The following is a 12,126-nucleotide window of genomic DNA, read 5'->3' on the forward strand; positions in this document are numbered from 1 at the left end:
TAAAAGCCCGTAAAAATATTTCTTGGTATTGACACGGTATTAATAAGTTAATAGATATTAGACTTCAATGATTAGCACACACATGTATTGACCTACAGAAGCTGGGTCAAATATGATAAGTTGTTTCAATTTTTTTCAAGCACAGAATTTACAGGACACTAGTTCCTGTTGTAAAATACTTCAATTAACATGGAAAATCACATCAGGTATTGTTTAATGTCACAGAAAAGAGGTTGAACATTTTTGAGCTCTTAGCTAAAAATTTACAGACAAAGGAAATGTTTGTAAAAAAAATTCACAATAGATCTATAGGCTGAAGGCAAGAGGACAGTTACTCTAATGGTTTAACTATTTTAGTCCCAAGGTTGTACCTTTTCGATCTTTTTTATGTATTCAGAAAGTGACACTTTCGTATGAAAGTGCCATTTTTATTTATACTAAAAAAGTGTCATAAATAGTATGTACGACCAATAATATACATGTTATCACAAGACGGCATTATCACTCAAGAAATACTATTGGCTTTGGGATATACCATGCAAGGCAACACAAATCAGCAAGATACATTTTGTTTGGTGAACAATATGGTGCAGACTATTCCAGCTCATCCTACTCACACTATTGTCAATGACGAGTGTGCCCATTCACTTGTGCATTCCTCCCTTAAAAGGGCTCAAATCTAACACCAGGGCCCAATTTCTTAGAGCTGCTAAGCACAAAAATTTGCTTAGCATGAAATTTCTTCCTTAAAAAAAAAACATGATACTAGGCCTGGACGAATTATTTGAATATCTGGTTAATGGCGAATAGGTTTTCCTATCCGTAACCGCAAATGCCTTTTTTTTCTTAACCGGATATCCGCAATGGGCGCGAATACCTACGTATAAACCGGATAGTCCTGTAATTACAACCAAGTAAGTGGATATTCTTTAATATCCGAATATCCACGGACGTCGAGCGACAACTGATAGGAATGTTTTGTCTGAATCCTTCAGAAACTTCTATTAAGACAGCATAAAACAGCATAAATTAAGTATTTAACTAAGCTCACCTCCGTGAAGAGTTAAAAACAATGACATTTCTGACGTAATTTGTTCAAAGATTACGAAAGTTTTCCTTCACGCAGAGTCAATCATGATGAAAAGAATTAGCAAATCGCCATCTTTAAATTAGATCCGGTTATTTTTATGAATGAACAGGCATGTTACTCGGCATGCCTGTTATATTTTTTTCACAGGACTCGGGAAAGTACTGAGCATACAGTGCTAACACACATCGGTGTAAGGGGAAAGTACTGAGTATACAGTGCTAACACACATCGGTGTATGGGTAAAAACTAATACACTTACATGTACTACATGTACATGTAGGAAATGAGCAATGGGGAGCTGATGATAGTGTGAGAAACGGTTCCCTCTGATTTAACATAGTTTTTGAGAAAGAAGTATTTTCTCACTTCAGGCTTCATATAGACTTCAGGCATGAAGCCTTTTATTAGGCATCTGAAAGCACACAAAGTTATGCAAAAAGGGTGTTTGTTTGTTATTCTCTTGCAACTTTGATGACCAACTGAGACAAATTGTTCACAGACTTGTTATTTTATGCACTATTATGTGAAAACACTGGTCTTTGACAATTGCCAATTAAAAAAACAAATCTTATCTACTAACAACATACTGTTTTAAAATAACAAGGCAAGTCAGACTTACTGCACAAAATAGTATGATATGTTTTGAAAACAGTTTTATCTCTCTTTGGCAAAGTTTTTGGTTTATTTAAGTGTGTGTTTGGAAACACCAACACAACTAAACCCGATAAACAGGTGTGCCAGAAACAACTCACCACACTCGGTCTAATTTCACTGCCTGAAATAAATTAATACTTAAGAAGTTTCCGATCGGCCTCTTCAATATTGCACAGAATATTATTAAAAAGCCAGTACTTTATATATTTACCTGACAAATCTGACAAGGTTTTAATTCCAAAAAGGGACGCCCAGATCTGCGAGTTTGTGGTAAATGTTGCTTGCTTTGGGAGATTGGTGCTATCAGTGGTTGTGTGTGTACATCCCACACTCACCAATATGCCCACACACAAACACACTAGACTCAATAAAGCAGACGATTTCAACATAAATACTGTGCATGTCGGCTCCACTTTGTGCATAAAAAAAAAGGCCGGGGCAGTTTACTCTACCGGGGCCGGCAACAATTGAGGCCGACATGCTCGAGGCGCACGCTCTGTTGACAGAAGAATTGTAGCGCCATTGATTCATCCACTGCGGGACCGGACGGGTAGAGATCCGCAAATACAGTTAACTGGTTACTGCAGAGTGATTCTGGTGCCGCGATGTCGGGCGGCAAAGGACGGTAACTCTTTTTGCCAATGATGGCTCAATCAGAAAATTCAGGATAGATGCTAGCTGCACTTTACTAATACGTGGCGGTCTGGAGTTTATAAATCTAAACGACCTAGAATGGAAACACTTACTCATCAAAGAGGGAAAGGAGCTCGTCCTTGGATTCTAGCTTCAGTTGCGAGATAATAATGAAAGAAAAAACACCCTTGTCACCAGAAGTTGTGTGCTTTCAGATGCTTGATTTCGAGACCTCAATTTCTAAGTCTGAGGCCTTAAAATCAAATTTGTGTAAAATTACTTCTTTCTTGAAAACTACGTTACTTCAGAGGGAGCCGTTTCTCACAATGTTTTATACTATCAACCTCTCCCCATTTCCCGTTACCAAGTAAGGTTTTATGCTAATAATTAGTTTGAGTAATTACCAATAGTGTCCACTGCCTTTTTACCAGCAGAGGCTTCAAACCAATGTTTTGGGGACAGTGCCTTGGCCTTTTTAAAACTAACTTTAAATCTGGGGACAATTTCAGTTGATTAGGCACAAAAAATTATGCTTACCAGAATGAGGTTACCAGCCAAAATATCATGTCAAATGTCCAATTTGTGACTGGTATCTTGCACGAGTCTGCTTAGCAGACATTTTTTTAAAAAGTAAAAATAATATATAGGTTGTTGACTGATCAGATACCATTTGCCAGAAATGTTTACTTTCTGAGAAAGTAGTAAATCCATTCATTTTGTTGTTGCAAGTTTGATTTTCAATGTTTGAAATCAGTGGGAAAAAAACGAATTTTCTTGATATTTGTTGCTGGCATGAGATTGAAACTAATCCAATAATTTACTCCAAATTACATTTCATACAAACAATGTACTTCATGACACTTGCCCAGAAACATTCAGTCACATCAAGAAGTTTTAATGACAATCTGCATGCATTGATGATATGCTCCAAATATTGATGAGTGGGCGTGACTCACATGTTAAAGGGTTTTGTACCTTTTCTCAATAAAGTTTTTGCCCATAAACATGAGTCCCTACTTACCATGAATGATTGATATACATGTAGGTGTAATATAACTACCTGTAGAAGTTTTATTAGTCGTGAATGAAGAAACAACAAATTGAAAATCGCAGAACAAGGTTTTCCACTACACCATCGATTTTATACCGTGTTAGTTAATGAAAATCTGTGGACATGTATTTTGTGTGGTACAAAAAATACCCAAACCGCTTAAAATTTGCAATTCACATGCTAAGCTGTGATACATTACTTCGACCAAACAGGAGGGTTTAAAAGCTTTAAGCCTGGTTCATACTTCCTGCGAATGCGAAGCAAATTTGATGTGAATTTGACGTCACCACTATCCTTTCGCAGAAATATTCGCAAGTGAGTTGAACAGAGCTGAACTGCTGCGAATATTCATTGCGATTTTTGTGACGTCAACATTCGCTTCGCAGGAAGTATGAACCGGGCTTAATTCATGAAACCATTTGTTTATTAAAGTTAGTTTATAGCAATAATTTTTAATGGGTTTTATAAGCATAACTGCTATCACGGCAACACAGCCCAACTCAAAATTGTTGGTTTCTGTGTAAATTTAGGGTGTTTTTTACCATTTTAAAGTTTCTAAAGGCATTTAATGTATGGATGTGAAATAGCTTCAGACCTCTGCCTCTTTTTTACACTTTTATCCCAGTTTATGGCAAAACAGCTTGTCTCTGATGTACTAGCTTTTCTCAGATTGTCATTTTTCTGTTTTGACATAGAAGGGCCGAAGCCACCCAGGCCACATCATTCTACAAGAATTGGCTACCTCCCCAAAGAAACTGTCAGATTAGATTAGGCACACAAAGAAATATGACCCACCAAGATGTAAAATAGTTTGGTAAAAACAAAGTGCAATTCCTCAAATAGTCAGTCTTTTATCATGTATAATTGGGCATTCCTGGTTTTTTCAAATGTTTTTTTTGACAATCTATATATAATAATAATTTATTGTTTAAAATCGTTAAAGTTTCTATTTGATGTATTTTTTCAAACATATTTGATATTGGCATGGGAATTTCAATTTTTTAACTGCGAGATATGTTTTAAAAAAACATTCTTTAATTGAATTGAATTGAACTCATAGAACTAGACTGCTCATAATATTTACCATCTCAAACTATGACGCTCACCACAAAGTACACCAACACATTGGTGAGGACAATACAAATTAACAGAATGTATATGTGGGGATATATCGTCAGCAATTTCAAGAAGGGCCAAAAAGTCCCCTGCAGCCAAATATGTCTGTTTCAAGAAAACCGCGTTTTAAATTTAGCTAATTTTGAAACTACTAGTTGGTAGACTATTCGAAATTTAATCTTGGAATTTTTTTACATGTCAGGAGAGAAGAGATCCTAAATCATACAAATCTGTTTAAATTTTGTCCCTAACGTGTTTAATTAATGAGTAATTATTTAATTAACAAATTCTTCTCTTCGTGAAAATGCTACAAAACATGGTCAGCGGGCAGCGCGTCGTGTATACATTTTTTGGCTGTTTGTGAAAACGCAAAAGCCGGAGCACCCACTTTTGGCACCGTGCCAAGGGATAATTCCACGCAGTAGAGCCATACACTATTCTGCACTTCGTGAAAACGCAATTCCGGGTGGTGCTTATTTTTTGTCCTTTTAAGTTTTTGGCTATTCGTGAAAATGCAAAAGCCGGCGCGCCATGATTGGCACGGTGTCAGCTGTACAATCAATGTGGTAAGGTATACAACAAATTTACAAAAAGGTTTTTGGCTCTTCGTGAAAACATAATTCCAGGTTCTTGAGTTTTCTGTCATTCATCAAATTAGTGTAATTAAGAAGACAATTTTGAGACCTATAACTGCGTAAATAGTTAGATCCCGATCACCTTAGTCAAATCCACCGAAAAAAATCAAAATCAGTTTGTTATATATTTGTAAGGTTTTTGGCCCTTCGTGAAATTGCTGACGATAGCGGAAGGTGTATGTGGAGATATGGGGCGCCGAGAGGATGATGGAGTCCAATGGTGGACACTATCATTGTAATGAAGGTAACACACACCTGTGTTCCGATACCACCATTGTATTTTCATAATCCTAACCTTAACCCTTAAACTCTGTAAACCATGTAAATCATGAGTAGGTTTTCGGAACATACGCCTCTCTGAATATTTATGCATGAGTTTTGTCACAATTCTGACCCAAAACAAGGCTATGGGCACAGCCACTGCAAGTGGTGGTGGACGTGCGCCTATAGCCTCATTTTGGGTTAAAAATATGACGTCATGCATGAAAATTAAGAGAGGCATTTAGGGGTGTCAGAATAGAATGTACAATAGGAGACTTTCCAACGCTAGGTGGCAGCAGACATACCGGGTAAATTTCCATTGTTTACGTAGTTCTGAACATGCGCATAATTCTGAGAACAATGGATTTATCCGGTAAGTCTGCTGCCCTCTATCGTCCCAGAAAGTCTCCCATTCAACATTAAAACATCTATATAGACAGACTAGTGCAAAGTTCTTGACCTATGTAGAGCTACACATCGCCCACTTACATTACGGCCTCGCTGCCCTCTCTAGACTTGGGTTAGTACCCCTCTTTACAATATCCAAATGACATTCTTAAACACTGAAGAAACTGCCCTATATGGTTATTTATCCCACAAACCATTTTTTTCACGGATGATTTTTATGTCATAAGTTTGCAAGGATGGATTCACCCAAATTGCAAATTGCTCTATAAATTATAAACATTCATTAAAGGCAGTGGACACTATTGGTAATTACTCAAAATAATTATTAGCATAAAACCTTTCTTGGTGACGACTAATGGGAAGAGGTTGATGGTATAAAACATTGTGAGAAACGGCTCCCTCTGAAGTGACGTAGTTTTCGAGAAAGAAGTAATTTTCCACGAATTTGATTACGAGACCTCAAGTTTAGAATTTGAGGTCTCGAAATCAAGCGTATGAATGCACACAACTCGGTGTGACAAGGGTGTTTTTTCTTTTATAGTTATCTCGCAACTCCGACGACCAATCAAGCTCAAATTTTCACGGGTGTGTTATGTTATGCATATGTTGAGATACATCAAGTGAGAAGGCTGGTCTTTGACAATTACCAATAGTGTCCACTGTCTTTAAATTTTAAGAACAAAGCTACCAAAAGTCTCCCTAACAAAACATACACTGTACATCATAAAACTGCACACCAGAGTAAAACATGAAAGGGCTCAAATTGACAAAGAGATAAGAAGTACAAATCACTGAGAGCCAATAAATCATCTTAAACATGAATGTGAAATTAGCCCAGCTGGATAAATAAACGCACTTTCCTCACCTGGTGGTATATGATAGGACGCTTCAGACACGTGAACATTTTGCCTGTGAAACTGCATCTTACAATCCGACTCTAGACCACAGTTGTTCTAAATCACCAACATCAGCCACTAACAAGACACCAATCCAAACCTGTTCTCGCCTACAGCAAACTGTATCAGGTATTTCAGTAGGAGTTTAAGTGCCGTCCAACACAGGTATGCAGTAACAGGCTTGAATACTCAGTAGCAGTTTTAAGGTCCCCCATGCAGCAAAGGCATCTCTTAATTCATCATCGGTTTGACCGAGGAATCTAAATATATTTTTGGGTTGGTGGGCGATGTACTTGTACGGACGGTCGGTTGAGAAGGAAAAGCGTGCGCAAACTGCATGCCAACCCCAGATGTACTTTTAACCCCTTCTAATAACTGGTGGATGCATTCCTCTTTATTTTTACCCTTTGCACACGGAGTTCGGAAGCCCTAATTATAACCATTGCATTGGTTTTGTCAACATTGGTCGGCCCGGCCGAGTAGCACTCCGTGGCACTATCGTTGGGCAATTAATCACAGTGTACATGTTTTGCACTTCCACACACCACACCATTATCCAAATGGTTATTAGTCTGGAGTGGGGCAGCTGATAGTGCCATTTGTGTGTATAATGTTCATATGAATGTTTCTGTCGGGGAGTAGTGTTTAGATCGCTCCTCCCCTTCTATTACCCTGAACTTATAATTACTGGTTACCAATCTCACCACAGAACCAGCAGTTTCCTGTCAGCAAAAAGTGAAATATATATTGCAAAAGTTGTTGAACCAGATAGAAGACCACATTATTTGACAAGATATCACACTTTTGAGAGGGCTTGAATGATGAATCTAACACTTGCTAGACAGAACAGAAGAATTTTATGCACACTTTGAAGTGCAGACTTGTAGTTGGACCATGATCTTCTCAAACGTACTCTGATCACACAAAATGCAGAAGTATCATGTCATGTGTCTAGGCGTCAAAGGAATTCACAACACCGGCAGCAAATTGCACCAAGTGTGAATATAAACATTGGGAAGGTGGTGGGGTCTAAACCCTGAGACATGTAGACTTTTCCTTGTTTTTTTTTTATGTGCAACAAGGCTATATCTTCCTGAAATTCTCTACCGAAATAAGAGAGAAATAATTTACTGGAACCTCTGAATAAAAATATTCTGTGTGTGCACTAATGTCCAACTGTGATGGGGTATGATTTCACAAACTTAGGACTAGTCCTAGGCGATATTAAAAAAACACAAGGATAGTCCTAAGTTAGGATGAGTCACTCACCCTCACTCCAGATAAGACTAGTCTTAACTCTTTGTGAAATCCACACAGGCAAGACAAATAAAGCTACAGGTCTATTCATTTCCATCAAAGCCCTTTTGATTCTAACTGCAGTCAACCACATTTGCAGCAGAAGACACCTCAACAAGTTTTCACACAACATTGCGAGGTTCCAATTTAACTGTTTTATTGGTTAACAAACATGGTTAAGTGGCATGACTATATTTGTTGTTCCTCCATACATCTCATCCATTGAAACCCCTTATTAAAACCTTGCAGCACAACTCTCTCAATTGGCTTCTTACTTCCTTTACAAGATAATTGTAGACATGGTTTAAAAATCGTTTGACTCAAAAATAAATTCTTAAAGGCAGTGGACACTATTGGTAATTATTCAAAATAGTTATTAGCATAAAACCTTTCTTGGTGACAAGTAATGGGGAGAGGTTGATGGTATAAAATATTGTGAGAAACGGCTCCCTCTGAAGTGCCGCAGTTTTTGAGAAAGAAGTAATTTTCCATGAGTTTGATTTTGAGACCTAAGATTTAGAACTGAGGTCTTGAAATCAACCATCTAAACGCACACAACTTCGTGTGACAAGGGTGTTTTTCTTTCATTATTATCTCGCAAGTTCGATGACTGATTGAGGTCAAATTTTCACAGGTTTGTTATTTTATGCATATGTTGAGATACACCAACTAGAAAGGCTAGTCTTTGACAATTACCAATAGTGTATACTGCCCTTAAATTTAAAAAGCTTTTTTTTGCTTTCACTGAAGTTGTTTTGATAGGTGGAAAGCATTAGTTTTAGAGCTTGAGTTGAAATGGATCATGTTGGTATCCCAACATCATCTCACATCCATCAGCCATGCACAATGTTTTTTAACCTTACAAGTATGGTGTGCATTTTCAGTTGCATAAATTAATGCAAAACTGTTTTAAAGTTTTTAATTCAAAACTGCATCATCTGTTCACTCAGTCAAAGAAAAAAATTCTTTACAAAATTTTGCTCTGCGATTGGTTAAAAACTTCAACCCATCTCCAGAGCATGGTTCTTTTCAACACGGATCAAGCACTCTACATGGTTAACACTGTGAAAAGGTTAGTACTTCTACAGGTCAGACCTGTGTCTCAAGAAAGATGTTGTTGCTGTGTGAAAAGGCTGCACACACTTGAAGAAAAGTAACTGTTTACATTGCAACAAGACTGGTCACTTTATTTCCCAAGATAATCCCCACAAACAAGGCATGAGCTTTTTGAACTTGATTGTTCTGACACCATTCTTAGGGGTATCAGTCATGTAATGTGTGGGTGAGCAGATTAAGATTCATTGCTCAGCAAACACTTGGCAGTAAGTCTTCCTTTGATCTTGTTGTGCTGTGTGGGATACTAATCTTTTGAGCCCACTTAACAGGGCATTACACCCCCACTTAAGTGTCTATTGTGGGGTTCACTTGTACCATAGCTCCATGCTTATACAACTACTTGAGGTTTTAATCAAGACAGTTCTCTAAGAACAAACTCTACCTGGCAAGTAGATACACACATGGTGTTACCACAACCCAAATTATATATTGATACCTCACCATGCAATGCCTCAAATCCTATATACTTGAGCTTTACTATGGAGGAATGAACCATGCTATATGAAACTTGGAAGATACATATAGTAGACCCTCCATGCTATATTAACATGGAGGAGGAAAATAAAGAACTAACATAATAGTGGATCAATTTTATGTCTTTAGAATTTTGCGCTTTCCCAATTAATTATATATTACAGGCATCCTATGGGACAACTTTTTAGGTGGGCAGAGTTATTAGATTCACCCCCATTTTAATCCTGTGCAATGAGACAATTTTGGACAGTAACTGTTAATATTTTACTTTGAGAAATGCAAAGCCCCAAAGTATAAAGAAACGCAAAAGCTTTACATTTAACGCCATACATTTAGTTATCCAGATCCAATGTGAGTGCAATTTTACTTACTTGTTAAAACTTAAAGCCATTGGACACTTTCGGAACAGAAACAAAATTAAAAGTTCACAGATTGACAAATAACTTACAGGGTTTACAGAAGGTAATGGTGACTGACTAATCTCTTGAAATATTATTCCATGAAATGCTTTACTTTTTGAGAAAACATTAAAACAATATCAATTCTCGATATCGAGAATTACAGATTTATTTTAAACACATGTCATGACATGGCGAAATGTGCGGAAACAAGGGTGGGTTTTCCCGTTATTTTCTCCCGACTCCGATGACAGATTGAGCCTAAGTTTTCACAGGTTTGTTATTTTACATAAGTTGTGATACACGAAGTGTGGGCCTTGGACAATACTGTTTACCGAAAGTGTCCAATGGCTTTAACAGACAGAAATTAGTGCTATTGTATTTCTGCATGCATATTGATGTCATTTTATAGCTCGGTTGTGCACATTTTTAAATGTTAAACTATGTAAATTTGAACAAGTGTCAGCCTTTTGGTTTGTTTTATAATTCTCAAATAAATGAATCTTATCATCTTTAAATATTTATATTAAATACTTGTGTACATAAACCCAACAAAAAACTCAATACATGTATATTTTAACTTCCAATGCATCAGTGATTCACACAGTACTATAGATAGCCGCTCTGCAACATCAAGGAAACCTCCACGTGGTTAATTATTAAACAATGAGGGCGCTATATTTACTCAGTCTCACGTCAGGTCTTTTATTGTTCAACTGAACTGACACAATACACAAACTCCTACACGTAGACATACAGTATTTTTTAGTGAGTTGTGTTTGCTGTATTGAAAAACAACGACACTCCTGTAGTGTATGTCATTTTGTAAATTGCAGAGTGGTTTTACATGTATAGCATCAAATTCAAGTTCTGATGGTTAAGTAATTGGAGTTCATTTAACTTTCATGTTCAAAAGGCATATTTTGACCCATTTATGGATAGCTATAGGAGCTTTAAATTAACTACTCATTATTTTTTTTTAGAGAGGCCGTCCAACATGTGATGTTAGACAATCTCTCATATAAAAACTATAAAAAAACACAAAGATTTTGAACACAGATTTTAAACAAATTTTGTAAAACAAAAACCTCGAAGAAACTGATTAACTATAGCAATGTGTTCAATCCAAATCTAATTATCACTAATTATTAATAAAGTACCAGGGGAATACAACAGCCCAACACCTTCACCCGAAAAACAAACTGATTTAATCCAGTCAAACACGAAATCCATAACTATCATTAAAGGTAATGGTAGGATGCATCATTGATAGTGATTTAATCTAATAATAATTAATGAATTGTTTGTAATCCAAAAGCTGTAAAAAAACAAAGATATTGACAAAATAGGGACACCGCCAATATTATAGGGCTAGATAGCTCAGTTAACTCCACACCAGAACACATGGCATGAGAGTATTGTAAATACTGTCATAGCCTGATAACATGGGTGCAATGAAGGCGATTACTTCCATGACCGAAGGTTTATTGCCTTAATATGCTTATAATCCTCATTCATAAATACCTAAGTCAGTTTATCCATTCTGATTGGTCGAGAGGGCATCACAAGGGGCTGTTTCAACGGATGGTATAACACCAGTAAAAAGTGTTATAACAGGGGCATGACACGCGAGCTTGCACCAGCGCTGTTAAGACATTTTCTTCATTCCTATTGGTCGAGAGAGCAACGGCTCAAACAGTTAAAATGATCGGTTTAAACCACTAGTTGAAAACCTCTTCACCACACATTGATTCCTACATTACTAAAGCACTCACTTTTACTGCACATGGGCCTAATTGTACACTCTCATAAAAATATATCCGGTTCTCATATTTAAGCCATTTTGAGATGGACACGATACTGTTTCATTGCTGGGTTTGGATAAAATTTGTCTGTGTACACCTACACACAAACCAAACTGTTTAGACTACTCTTCACTTCAATAAAGTGTCCACCATGTCTCAGAAACGCTAACAAAATCACGGCTTTGCTGTCTGCATCTGGACATTAATATTGAAAACAAGAGGACTAGAATAAAAACTCCCCGTCAAAATCCAATGATGTATCAATTGTTTTTAATTTTTGTTTTAAGTGTCAC

The sequence above is a fragment of the Asterias rubens genome, chromosome 4 (assembly GCF_902459465.1).
Source record: "Asterias rubens chromosome 4, eAstRub1.3, whole genome shotgun sequence".
Classification (NCBI taxonomy): domain Eukaryota; kingdom Metazoa; phylum Echinodermata; class Asteroidea; order Forcipulatida; family Asteriidae; genus Asterias; species Asterias rubens.